General features: G+C 38.1%; 1 long non-coding RNA gene across 3 annotated transcripts in view; it reads right to left on the minus strand.

Annotated features, from left to right (window-relative positions):
- LOC122452525 overlaps nt 1-14,492 on the minus strand; it is a 77,512-nt gene that overhangs the window by 21,960 nt on the left and 41,060 nt on the right. The window contains exon 4 of one of the 3 annotated variants that reach the window (XR_006272731.1): nt 8,789-8,919. The exons of the other annotated variants lie outside the window; for them this stretch is intronic. This is a non-coding gene — a long non-coding RNA (uncharacterized LOC122452525). The remainder of the gene's footprint in view (nt 1-8,788; nt 8,920-14,492) is intronic. 3 annotated transcript variants of the gene reach the window in all.

A 14,492-nucleotide genomic window follows, 5' to 3' on the forward strand; every position in this document is an offset into this window, starting at 1 on the left:
GTTTTTTCATGGTTATAACTGTTTTCATTAAACAAACAAACAACAAACATTGCTTTGAATTGCCAAGTATCTTTCTAGCAGTTTAAGAGGAGTCCCTGCAAGTGCGCAGGGGCTTCCCAGGTGGCGCTAGTGGTAAAGAGGAGGGAGGAGGCGGTCTCGCTCAGTCGTGTCTGACTCTTTGCGACCCGGTGGAAGGTAGCCTACCAGGCTCCGCCGTCCATGGGATTTTCCAGGCAAGAATACTGGAGTGGGCTGCCATTTCCTTCTCCAGGGGATCTTCCCAACCCAGGGATCGAACCCCGGTCTCCTGCATTGCAGACAGACGCTTTACCGTCTGAGCCACCAGGGAAGCCCTCCTGCAAATGCAGGAGACGTAGGAGACATGCGTTTGATCCCTGGGTCCAGAAGATCACCTGGAGGAAGAAAAGGCAACCTACTCCGGTATTCTTGTCTGGAGAATCCCAAGGACAGAAGAGCCTGGCAGGCTACAGTCCATGGGGTCACAAAGAGCCAGACAGGACTGAAGTGACTTACACAATAGAACAATGGGAAGAGTATAAATGGAGACTCATATACCAATAGAGAAAACATTTGAAAGTTATAAATCACATTAACAAACTTTTGGCTAAAATATGTTCTATCCTCTCATCTTGACAAATTACCTTTCAAAATAACAAAAAAAAAAATTGTTTAATGTCTAAAACTATTTTCATATGATCAAAAGTCAGCTAAATATCTAAAGCAACTGAATTTAATTACTGATGGACATGTCCGGATGTTGTTGATGAGCCAATGATTACCAATGAAACAAAGCAAAGGCATACACAATTCATTAATTACATTGTTGCATGAAATTTACTTTTCTAGTTTTTATTTTAGCAAAATCACTAATTATGTGGCTATGACCAAGATTTTCACATAATTTGTTTCTATTCTACATTATCCCAAATTAGATGATCTTTCTTGAACAACAGAAATTCTTAGATAAGTTTTTGGTTTTGCTTCTTCTTTACTAATTCCAATTTGGAGAAACTTTGCTGAGGTAACAGCACCTGAAGTAAAATCTCTAAAACATTATTTAGATTCAGAAACAAATCAGGAACTTTATATATCAGGTTCAAACATGATAAACTTTTAATATAGATATAAATAAATGTATTATAAATTTATAGTGACAAGTTATTATAATTCTAAATATTATAAGGTAATTTAATTTCATCATATAAATTATCATACTTTACCATCTCTTAAAAATCAATATCTATATCCAAGTCTTTATGCAAAGATAAGTTATATCTAGACTTACATATATATCAGTTTAAGAATAATATGGATCATTTAAAAATATTTATTATTTATCTGGCTGTGCCAGGTCTTACTTGTGGTGCACAGGATCTTCATTCTTCATTGTCGCCTGTGAGAGCTAGTTCCCTGATCAGGCATCAAACCAGGCTCCCTGTGTTAGGAGCATGGAGTCAGCCACTGGGCCACCAGGGAAGTCCCATCATGTGAATCATTAATATTACAAAATGTTTCTCAGATGCCATGTTCAATTGTTGTGAGCAAGAAAGTGGATGATAGGCAGTATTGGGATATGACAATTTATCATACAAAAATGTATCGTATTCCTATGATCTGAGAGTTGATTTGTTTTTTTTTTCCTCTTAGCTCCTACTTTTACTGTTCAAATTCTTCCCTCAGAAATAATGTTTGATGCTGATATTGGCAGTAGCACCACCTGTCACCTTCACCGCACTCAGATATGGTCACCTTTTATTTTGAGGACGTTAAGCAAGTTAGTCAGTCTTGTGCAGGGGAGGGGGGGACGGGCGGGCGGGTGTAGTTTGGGTTACAGGCCATGCTCTGCAGCAGCTCAGAACAAATCACAATACATACTTCCCATGGGTTATTTAACGCATGTATATTTGTGTGTGTGTGATAACTGGAACCCTTTGAGGCAGAGGGTCCATGGCAGAGTCTTCTTTGCGGGAGCCTAAGGACAATGATGCTATACTGCCTACAGTGCATTAAGTGCTGTGTAAAATAAAAAATGAAATTATAAGACATGACATATTTCTTCATAAGAGTCTGAAATCTAACTATGCAGGGGGAGAATACTAGGATTCATAAGTGAACAAACAGTAAGACAGAAGTTGACCCAATGTCCAGAAAGATGAAGCACTTTGTACCTACACACCTGCAGTATCCCCATGAGCCCAAGGCTACTCCCAAGGATAGAGGCTGTCTAATTAGTCCTGGAGTCTTGCAGAGCACCTGGTACAAAATCAATACCAAAAAAAACACTGGGAATTCCCTGGCAGTCCAGTGGTTAGGACTCAGCACTTTCACTGCCTAGGGACTGGGTTCAATCACAGATCGCAGAACTAAGATTCCACAAGTCACATGATGTGGCCAAAAACAAAAACAAAAAAAAATATTGAAGATGAAAGAAAAGAGCATACAGCCCCTGAAATAATGAGCTCAAGCTTCTGACACCTTAAAAATAAATCCTTCTCACCCTGATTTTTCCCTCCACTTCTTTCTCTTTCTATCTGCCCTCTTAATTCATCTTGTCCCCATAAAGGCATATCCTTAGAAGTTAATCCTATCCATTCCCTTAGGTTTGACTCCAATGCACACTTGGTATTTTTTCTCCCATTTGATGTTCTTTTAATTAATATTTACTTTGAGAGTATTGTATATACTTATATACATATTTAACTATTAAACTGACAGGTAATTTTTCCTCTGCATCTTATGTGATTTCTTTTCCTGATTTCATTTCTGTTCATGAAGTTTCTGACAAAGAAGTGAGCCCTAATAATCCTTAACTTTGTTAAGATGCTTTTACAACAAAGTAACATTCTTCTCTGGTGACTCAGCGGTTAAGAATCCACCTGCTAATGGAGGACACCCAGGTTCATTCCCTGGGTGGGGAAGATCCCCTGGAGAAGGGAATGGCAACCCACTCCAGCATTGCCTGGGAAATCTCATGGACAGATGAGCCTGGTGGGCTACAGTCCATGGGGTCGCAAAAGAGTTGGGCATGACTTAGCGACTAAACAACAACAACAAGGACAATGAACACTCTTGAGGTGACTTTGTAAACCCATTGAAAAAGGGAAGTGTTAATCACACCTAGTAAGGAAGAGAAAAGAAATAGCTAATGTGAAATGAAACCAAATTGTTGTTCATCTGTTTTGGAACAGAGAACTGTATATGTACAAACACTCATGTAAACACTTGTAGCCATGCTCTAATTCAGCCTCTTAAATGCCTGGTATTTGACTCTATCTTGGTTTAGCTCTGCTTGCTTTAATTATGATCAAAAGCTGAGAGTCAAGAAATAATTCAGATATTTGCCAAGCACCCACAAAGTTCATGGTACCATATGAGGTCCTTGGAACATGGTGTACAGAGAAGGCAGTCCTTAAAAAACCTTATAATCTAGGAAGAAAGGAAATAAGAACATACAATTATAGTAACTACAAAATAAATAGGTCAAAGACTGCATCTTCAAGTTAAAGAGTTGGTTGGACAAATTCAAGTGTTACCTAAACCCAGGTTTGCACAGAAGTATACACAAAAGGAGTTCTTCCCAGACTGGTGGCTCAGTTGGTAAAGAATCTGCCTGCAATGTGAGAGACCTGGGTTCAATCGCTGGGTCAGAGAAGATCCCATGGAGAAGAAAATGGCACCCCACTCCAGTTTTCTTGCCTGGAGAATCCCATGAACAGAGAAGCCTGGCTGGCTACAGCCCATGGAGTCACAAAGACTCAGAAAAAAACTGACGACTAAGCACACTCACACACACACAGAAGGAAAGGAAGAAGGCAATTGAAAGGATGATACATTAAATTCAGTTTTTTTAACGTAAGGTAAAACTTACAGTGAAATGTACACACTATGTAACAAAAATAACAATAATTATATCGCAGATAGTTCATGAACATCTGTAGAATCTACATAGCGATAGTCCCTCTTCCATTACTGATTTTAGAAGTTTGGTTTCTTTCTTTTTGTCAGTCAATTTTGTTACTTCTTTCCAAAAACCAACTTTCAACTATTAATTATTCTCTATTGCTTGCACTTTTTATTTTATTGATTTCTACTCTTTACTATATTTTTCTCTTGTACTTTTTTTGGCTTTAATTTGCTCTTGATGTTTTAGCTTCCTAAGGTAGAAAATGAGATCATTGACTTGAGAAAGAGTCTTTTTGACCCCATGGACTTTAGTCCACCAGGCTCCTCTGTTCTTGGAATTCTCCAGGCAAGAATACTGGAGTGGGTAGCCATTCCCTTCTCCAGAGGATCTTCCCAACCCAGGGACTGAACCCCGGTATCCAGTATTGCAGGCAGTTCCTTTACCGTCTGAGCCACCAGGGAAGGTCTATTGACTTGAGAACTTTGCCATTTTCTAGCAAAAGCATTAAAAAAATAAGCTACCTTTTAAATATTTTTTGTAACTTTTGAAATGTAACTTTTGTAAATTTTGAAATGTTTTCTAGCTCCCTCTTGATTATTTTCTTTGAAACAAGGGTTAGAGAAAAGTGTGCTAATTTCTAAATATCTGGAGTTTCTTTAGACATTTTATTTGTAATTAATTTTTAATTTAATTCCATCATGTTCTGAGAATATACTCTGTAATATTTCAACCTTTTGAATATGCTCAGAATTCTTTTATGATCCAACATATAGTTCAACATGGCAACCATTCCATATTCGCTTAGAAGAAATTCATATTCTGCAGTCATTGGGTGAAACAATCTATAAAAAATTTCAATCAAGTTGATTCACTTGTCTTCTATGTCCTTATAGACTTTTGTCAGCTTGCTTTATCCACTTACTTACAGAGAGAGGGGTGTTAAAAATTGTGGATTCACATATTTCTCCCTTGTCTTCTGCCAGTTTTGCTTCTCATATTTGGAAGTTCTGTTACTAGATTGATAGATACTTAAAATAGATATGTCATACTAATGAACTGATTCTTTTATCATTCTAAAATGTTTCTTCTTTACTATATGACCCAGAAATCCCACTCTTGGGCATATATCCAGAAAAGAAGAAAACTCTAATTTGAAAAGATATATGTACCCCAGTGTTCACAGCAGCACTGTTTACAATAGCCAAGACATAGAAGAAACCTATGTGCCCATCAACAGATATGGATAATATAATGGAGTATTATTCAGCCATTAAAACGTAAAATAATGCCATTTGCAGCAACTTGGATGGACCTAGAGCATATCATATAAATGAAGTGTCAAAGAAAGACACAAGTCATATGATATCACTTATATATGGGACCTAAAAAATTGATACAAATGAAATTTATACTTATAAAACAGAAACATACTCACAGACATAGAAAACAAACTTATGGTTAATAAAGGGGAAAAGGGTGGGGAGACAAATTAGAAGCTTGCAGTTAATAGATACACATGTCTACATATAAAAATAGATAAATGACAAGCATTTAGATTACAGCACAGGGAATATTATATATTCAATATCTTGTAATAACCTATAACAAAAGAATCTGAAAAAGTTTTATATGTATGTATATAAAACTGAATCACTTTGTTGTACATCAGAAACTAATACAACATTGGAAATCAACTACAATTTAAAAAATGTTTCTCTTTATCTACGGTGTTATTCCTTATCTTTAAGTCTACTTTGATATCAATATAAACACAACTGTTGTATTATACTTGTTATTTGCATAGTGTAACTTTTCTCATTCTTTTACTTTGAGCTTATCTGTGTGTTTGTATTTGGGCTTCCCTGGTGGCTCAGTAGTAAAGAATCTGCCTGCAAAGTAGGAGACTTGAAGGAGACATGGGTTTGATCCCTGGTCAGGAAGATCCCCTAAAGAAGGAAATGGCAACCCATTCCAGTATTCTTGCCTGGAGAATCCCATGGACAGAGGATCCTGGCAGGCTGCAGTCCATGGTGTTGCAAAGAGTTGGGTGTGTTTATATTTACAGTGAATTCCTTTGTAGACAGTTGGGTCTTTTTTTAATCCATTGTGACAATCTTTTCTGTTTAATTGAAGTGCTTATTCCACTTATAATAAATATAATTATTGATATGACAGTTGGGATTGAGTTAAACATCTTGCTTTTAGTTTTCTATATAGCCCTTCTATTATTTCATGTCTTTATCCTTTTTTTTCATCTTACTCTGGCTACTTGATGTGAAGAGCTGACTCACTGGAAAAGACCCTGATGCTGGGAAAGACTGAGGTCAGGAGATGGAGGAGGTGACAGAGGATGAGATTGTTAGATGGCATCATCAACTCAATGGACACGGGTTTGAGCAAACTCCAGGAGATAGTGAAGGACAAGGAAGCCTGGCATGCTGCAGTCCATGGGGTCGCAAAGAGTCAGACATGACTGAGCAACTGAACAACATTAACAACACTCAAGTATTTTTAATATTATATTTCAATTCTTCCATTTTTTTTTTGTTTCTTTGATTTTAGGTACATATCTTTGAATTATTTTCAGTCATTATTCTAGGAATTACACTGTATAACTTTAACTTACTACAGCCTCATTAAGGTTAACACTATACAATATAAGAAGAGTATATAGTGTGATTTCTTTCTTATCCCTCCATATTTTGTGCCATTTTGTGATGTATCTTATTGCTATATGTTATAAATTCCAGTATGCAATGTTACTATTTTTGCTTTAAATAATATGCTTTTTAAAATAAAGTAAGCAGCCTAATGTGTGTAATTGGAATTCCAGAAGAAGACAATGAATGAGGCAGAGAACACATTTGAAGAAATAATGGCTACAAAGTCCACAAATTCTGTGAAAAAAACATGTTTTGAGACACATATTTATCTAAGCGGGTTTCCCTTGTGGCTCAGCTGGTAAAGAATCAGCTTGCAAGGCGGAGACCTGGGTTTGATCCCTGGGTTGGGAAGATCCCCTGGAGAAGGGAAAGGCTACCCACTCCACTATTCTGGCCTGGAGAATTACATGGACTGTATAGTCCACGGGGTCGCAAAGAGTCGGACACAACTGAGCGACTTTCACGTTCACTTTCATTTACCTAAGAAGCTTAGTGACCCCAAGTTAGACAAACTCAACACACACCTAGTTGGAGAAAAAGAGATATATTTCATAAAGGGGAACAATAAGAAGAACCATCAAATCACCTAAATTCTTATTAGAAAATATGAAGGCCAGGAGACAGTTAACACATCTTAAAGTGCTGAAAAGAAACAAGAAAATCTGTTAGTAAAGAATTCTAAGTGCAGCAAGAATATTTTTAAAAAATAAGAGTGAAACTCTGGTTTCCCGTATTTCTGGGATAACGTGTTCAAGCAAATTCTTCCACATATAATAATTATGAAGTCTGGATGAAATGTTTTTTAAAAGCCATTATTTAAAGACATTCAAAAGAAACCAGTTGAGAATTTATGCTTGAAAATCCACAAGTGAATTGAGTAATAAAATGAGTTTCTGGTGTTTTTGTCTTAAAATATTCCCCTAAACTCTATAGTTCCAGAAGCAGAAAACTGAAGCATTACTCATTCAGTGTGATAGAGGATAGAGTTCAAGGATGAAAGAACAGCTAGAAGTTTAGGAACACAATCCTAGAAGTGCAAAAGTGTCAGAATAGGAATGTAAATCTGCCCATATTCCTGGCCACCCACTGACGTAGGAGTGCACGGAAGATACCAACAGGGCGATAGCTGTTTCAGCCCAGTCAAGTTAACTGCCTATTAAAGTAAAACCCTAACAATCCTTAGAAAACTATAAGAGTATCCAGTTTTAAAAACAAAACAAAAAATAAATAAATAAAAACAAAACCTAAAATAAACAAAAAGAGTAGTGTTGCTACTACGTATTATCTATAATATTCAGTTTTCAGCCAAAAATTACTAGCTGTACAAAGAAACAGGGAAGCAGGACCCACTCAGGAGAAGTCATTAAGATAATGATCCCAGTGGGCCTGAATGTTATATATAAAAATCAAAGATATCAAAGCAAATACTGTAAAGAATTAAAATCATATGTGTTCAAATAGTTAAAGGAAAATGTGGTCTTGATGTGTGAACAGATAGAGAACCTCAATAGACATGTGGAATTATTTTTTTTAAAGAACAAAGAATAGAATGATAGAAATGGAAAGTTTACTAGATGGATTCAACATCACATCTGAGATAGCAGAAGAAAAAATCAGTAAACTCTAAAAAGATTAAAAGAAATTATCCAATATGAAAAACAAATAGTAAAAAAGATTGAACCATTTCAAAAACCTATGGGACAATATACTTGGCATCCCAGAATAAGAGAAGAGAGAGGATGGGATAGGAAAAATATTTGATGAATAATAGCTGAAAATTTCCCAAATTTGGTGGAAAATATTAACTTGCAGATCCAGTAAACTCAGCACACCTCATCAGGATAAATACAGTGAAAACCACAGCTAGTTAGAAGATCAGGGTCAAACTATTGAAAACCAAAAATAAGGAAATATCTTAAAAACATGTGTTTTGTCTGGTTTTCTTATTGTAGATGGAAATTCAAAAACAATTATTGTAGTGATGATTGGAAGTAAAAGTTTTATACATTCCTTTTAAGTCTGGTTTTCACAAGACCAGCTGATCAACTTGTGCCATTTCTACCTTTATTTCTCTTATGCTCTGGCTACCTGTCCCATCGCGTACTTTTAAGATTGTCTTGTACATCCCATGACTACTACTCTCTTGAACCTATCTGTATTAATCAGCTCAGGCTGTTATAACCAAATACCATGGACTTACTTGGTGGCTTAAACAACAGACATTTTTTTTTATCAGAGTTCCAGAGGCTGGGAAGTCCAAGATCAAGGTGCTGGCAGATTCAATTACTGGTGAGGACCCTCTTCCTGCTTGTAGATGGCTATCTTCTTGCTCTGATGGTGGAGAGAAAAAGAACTCTAGTGTCTTTCCGTCTTCTTATAAAGACACTAATCCCACCACACTAGATTTTGCATGATCTAATCTAAAATCACGTGGCTCTAATGGTAAAGAACCCGCCTGCCAATGCAGGAGACGTAGGAGACGCAGGTTCCATCCCTGTGTCGGGAAGATCCCCTGGAGAAAGGCATAGCAACCCACTCTAGTATTCTTGCTGGGAGAATCCCATGGACAGAGGAGCTTGTCGGGCTACAGTCCACAGGGTCGCAAAGAGTCGAACACGACTGAAGTGACTGAACACACACCATCTAAAACCAATTACCTCTCAAAGACCCCACCTCCAAATACCATCACATTAGGTATTTTGGAGGGATAGGCATCCACGTCCTAATACTCTCACTGGTCTCCTTAAAATAATGAAAACTATCTGAATTGTTCTGCTACTTTGGTCAGAGTTTTGGTTAAGTTCTCAACGTTTAAAAAATAAACTTGGAATTCCCTTAAGGCAAAATAAACTTTGTGTTTTTTTTTGAGAAACAAGATGCATTGAGGACTTGAATTTAGGAAGAGCAATGGGAGGGATGTTGTCATCTAACTCAGTTGTCAAACATTCCCAAATAGTTATTTGGCTGAATTTTTCCTTTCCTTCTTTTCTCTTTCTGGGTCACTATCTTGGAAACAGGAATAAGAATATGGTTTAACATATTGTTAAGATAATCACCCAAAGCATTCTGCTTCCTTTTCCCACCCCCATTTCAAAGCCTCAGATAATAGACTGTGGTAACATCTTTTCAAGCATGTTCATAAGTAACATCTTCTTAAGCATCATCGATATTGTACTTTACAACCTGCTCTTACTTTATCAGAAGAAAAAACTTCTTTTCTCAGTGAGACCAAATATAACACAAAAATATTTATTTAACTGGCTTCATCCTTTTACTTCTAAGACTGTTTTAATTGTGGCAGCCTGGCCTGACACTGAAACAAAACAGAAACAATTGAAATCTGAAAACAAATTGCACACATTTACTGAATTTGAGTCCCGTGTTTAATTTCACTTCAAATAAATTTAAAGGATTTTAAAAGTACTTCACTAGTTCAAATTGGAAGTCTGTAGCTGTTTTTTACAAAACTGAGTCAATTTGGTCTACAAAAATACACTCAATACAACCTGAGTGAAAGTCACTCAGTCATGTCCGACTCTATAGTCCATGGAATTCTCTAGGCCAGAATACTGGAGTGGGTAGCCTTTCCCTTCTCCAGGGGATCTTCCCAACCCAGGGATCAAACCCAGGTCTCCCGCTTTGCAGGCAGATTCTTTACCAGCTAGCTGAGCCACAAGGGAAGCCCCAATACAACCTAAAGACAAGTGATGTTCATGTGGTTGTTTCTGCCCCTTGATAAGGGAAGGTAGCACTTTTACCTTGAGTATTTTACAGAGTGTCTCCAGCAGAACTGGAAGTTTTGTTTCACTTTTGTTTCCTTTTAAAGACATTACCATCTTTACTAGAATGCTGAATGTCATGCTGTTAGGGAAGAATAATGGATGGAAAAGTTGATGGAGAGACAGAGCAGTGTTGGAACTCCCTGGGTCTAGCTGCAGCACAGTGGCATTCCCCCAGACCAGAGTCAGCACATTTCAATAGAACCACACTCTAGTCTGAGTTTGGTAACTTGTGTTTTCAGTTGTAATTCTAATCACATTTTTTATTTGCTCTGCACTTTCTTCTTGGCACTCAATTATTGACACTAGGGACAAATTGGTCAAATTTGTGGCTAAAAATTGGGATTCCTTGTACCTGACAGGACTTTGTGTTTATCTTTTATAGCCTGGAGTTTAAGACTCCATCCAAAATGGAGCAAGTGAGATGTTTAAGATGAAATGGGTAGAAATGGAATTTTCCAGCCCTTAAGAAGCACACGAGGACAAGAGATACATATTTTGGTACTTTTAGTTTAAGTTTACTTTTCTCAGCACATTTTACCCATGTGAAATATGAGAAGAAAATTACTTTATGGCTGCAAATTTCAAATTCTTTTGTCTGTAAAACAGAGAAATTTTGAAAACTGGTCCAGATTGTTAAATGTCCATCAGTTTGGTTTTGCTCCCCCACACTGAGACAAATTTGACAATCTTGTTACAGCGGCTGTGTCTTCCTTGGTTTCCCTCTCCCTTTCTCTCTCATGGAGTTCCCTTCTTGCATATCCAAGCATTCTCAACCTTTTCCATCTTCCCTGTCCCCCCAAATTCTGGACATTAGTTTCTTCCTTGATTTTTCCATCTGTGTGAAAGAGGGCATGCAGGAAAACCTCTATAAAACTAGCTTTATCCAAGGGTTTCCAAATGTGGTAACCATAGAATTAGTTGGGAGCTTGGTGAGAGTGCTGATTTCCAAGCTCCATGTCATGAACTTGAGTTAGCAAGAAGGCTTTGAAATTTATATAATTTGAAAAACTTTCTGAGGGATTAGAGATCTGTTAGATTCTGGGGATCCACTGCTTGAGTGTATTTCCTTAACGGTGGTGGTGGTTTAGTCACTAAAGTTCAACTTTTGTGAGCTCATGGACTGTAGTCTGCTAGGCTCCTCTGTCCATGGGATTCTCCAGGCAAAAATACTGGAGTGGGTTGCCATTTCCTTCTCCAGTGGATCATTCCTACCCAGAAACGAACCTGGGTCTCCTGCATTGTCGGCAGATTATTTACCGACTGAGCTACGAGGGAATAAAATAATCATTAAATTAAGTTAGAATGGTAATATATCAAGTTATAGCTGAGTATCCACATGACTCAACTCAGTGGTTTTGCATGATGACAGAAAATATTTTGCTTAAGTTATTTATAATTCAAGGCTGTGTGTCAAGCTGGCCTGACTTCGGAGGGCCTTCTCTGCTTACACTGTTCTTCTGTCTCCTCACCAGCCCCTCAACTGAAAAAAAAAATTAGTTTTACTCTTCAATAAAATATCTTCTTTTTTAGAGTTTATTTTCAATTGGAGGATAATTGCTTTACAATATCGTATTGGTTTCCGCCCTACATCAACATGCCTCAGCCATAGGCACAGGCATGTCCCCTCCCTCCAGAGCCTCCCTCCCACCTCCCAACCCTTCCCACCCCTCTAGGTTGTCACAGAGCACCTGATTTTAGCTCCCTGCATCATACAGCAAATTTCCACTGACTGTCTAAGTTTACATATGGTAATGTGTATGTTTCAATGCTACACTCTCAATAATCTTATTGTTATTGTAAGGTTATACAAAGCAACAGTATATGGGGCAAAAATTTAAACAACATGTAAGTAAAAAGGACAAAAAGTAAAAACAATTTCAAAATCTACCCTGTTCACAAAAATCCTATTAATTTGGGGTCTATCCTTTCATAAAACCCTTTATGTACACATAAAAAATGTGTAACTCTAAGTGTGTATTTACATTTGTAGATTAGATCAGAATGATTAACTCAGAGAGAGCCACACCGAGTACTGCCTTTTCCTGCCAGCCCAGTCAAGTCACAGATAAGAAAGGTAAATGAATGGCTATTGCCCAGTGTCAATAAGAGTTTGCAATTCTTTGTTCATACAACAGGGGATAGGCAATGAAAACAATTTTAATAATAAATTGTATAATATTATCCATGCATACATGGACATCATATTTTTTCAGGTTCTTGTTGTTGATTTGGGGTTTTGTTTGTTTGCTTGCTTGCTTACTATATCTCTCCCACTCTTCTTACTGGATCATCCCTCTCAGTTCCCATGTAACCAATCTTACCAGTCTAAATTGTATCTTTCTATACCTTTCTTCATTTTCATACTGTTACACACAAGTATACAAGCATTTATATAAGGGAGGATATAATGGTTTGTTTTATAAAAATAGGATAATATTACAAGTGTGATATGTCATGAGAAAGTATGAAGTGAAGTGAAGTGAAGTTGCTCAGTCGTGTTCAACTCTTTGCAACCCGATGAACTGTGGCCTACCAGGCTTCTCCATCCATGGGATTTTCCAGGCAAGAATACTGGAGTGGGTTGCCATTTCCTTCTCCAGGAGATCTTCCCGACCACGGGAAGAATGAGGAAGTATAGGAATATATACACACACACACACATACATGCATGCTAAGTCACTTCTGTCACGTCCACTCTTTGTGATCCCATGAACTGTAGACCACCAGGCTCCTCTGTCCATGGGATTCTCCAGGCAAAAATACTAAAGTGAGTTGCCATACCCTCCTCCAGGGGATCTTCCCAACCCAGGATCAAAACCACATCTCTTATGTCGCCTGCCCCTAGCAGGTAGGTTCTTGACCACTAGCGCCATCTAGGAAGCCATATAGATAGCTAGATCAGTTCAGTTCAGTTCAGTCGCTCAGTCATGTCCAACTCTTTGCGACCCCATGAATCACAGCACGCCCGGCCTCCCTGTCCATCACCAATTCCCAGAGTTTACTCAAACCCATGTCCATCGAGTCAGTGATGCCATCCAACCATCTCATCCTCTGTCGGCCCCTTCTCCTCCTGCCCCCAATCCCTCCCAGCATCAGGGTCTTTTCCAGTGAGTCCACTCTTCGCATGAGGTGGCCAAAGTATTGGAGTTTCAGCTTCAACATCAGTCCTTCCAATGAACACCCAGGACTGATCTCCTTTAGGATGGACTGGTTGGATCTCCTTGCAGTCCAAGGGACCCTCAAGAGTCTTCTCCAACACCATAGTTCAAAAGCATCAATTTTTTGGCGCTCAGCTTTCTTCACAGTCTAACTCTCACATCCATACATGACCACTGGAAAAACCATAGCCTTGACCAGATGGACCTTTGTTGGCAAAGTAATGTCTCTGCTTTTTAATATGCTAAGTTGGTCATAACTTTCCTTCCAAGGAGTAAACATCTTTTAGTTTCACGGCTGCAATCACCATTTGCAGTGATTTTGGAGCCCCAAAAATTAAAGTTTGACACTGTTTCCACTGTCTCCCCATCTATTTCCCATGAACTGATGGGACCAGATGCCATGATCTTAGTTTTCTGAGTGTTAAGCTTTAAGCCAACTTTTTCACTCTCCTCTTTCACTTTCATCAACAGGCTTTTTAGTTCATCTTCACTTTCTGCCATAAGGGTGGTGTCATCTGCATATCTGAGGTTATTGACATTTCTCCCGGCAATCTTGATTCCAGCTTGTGCTTCTTCCAGCCCAGCGTTTCTCATGATGTACTCTGCATATAAGTTAAATAAGCAGGGTGACAATATACAGCCTTGACGTACTCCCTTTCCTATTGGGAACCAGTCTGTTGTTCCATGTCCAGTTCTAACTGTTGCTTCCTGACCTGCATACAGGTTTCTCAAGAGGCAGGTCAGGTGGTCTGGTATTTCCATCTCTTTCAGAATTTTCCACAGTTTATTGTGATCCACACAGTCGAAGGCTTTGGCGCAGTCAATAAAACAGAAATAGATGCTTTTCTGGAACTCTCTTGCTTGTTCAATGATACAATGGATGTTGGCAATTTGATCTCTGGTTCCTCTGCCTTTTCTGAAACCAGCTTGAAGATAAATAGATGCAAACCTCTCTCAGAATCAG

The sequence above is a fragment of the Cervus canadensis genome, chromosome 13, assembly GCF_019320065.1.
Source record: "Cervus canadensis isolate Bull #8, Minnesota chromosome 13, ASM1932006v1, whole genome shotgun sequence".
NCBI classification, from domain to species: domain Eukaryota; kingdom Metazoa; phylum Chordata; class Mammalia; order Artiodactyla; family Cervidae; genus Cervus; species Cervus canadensis.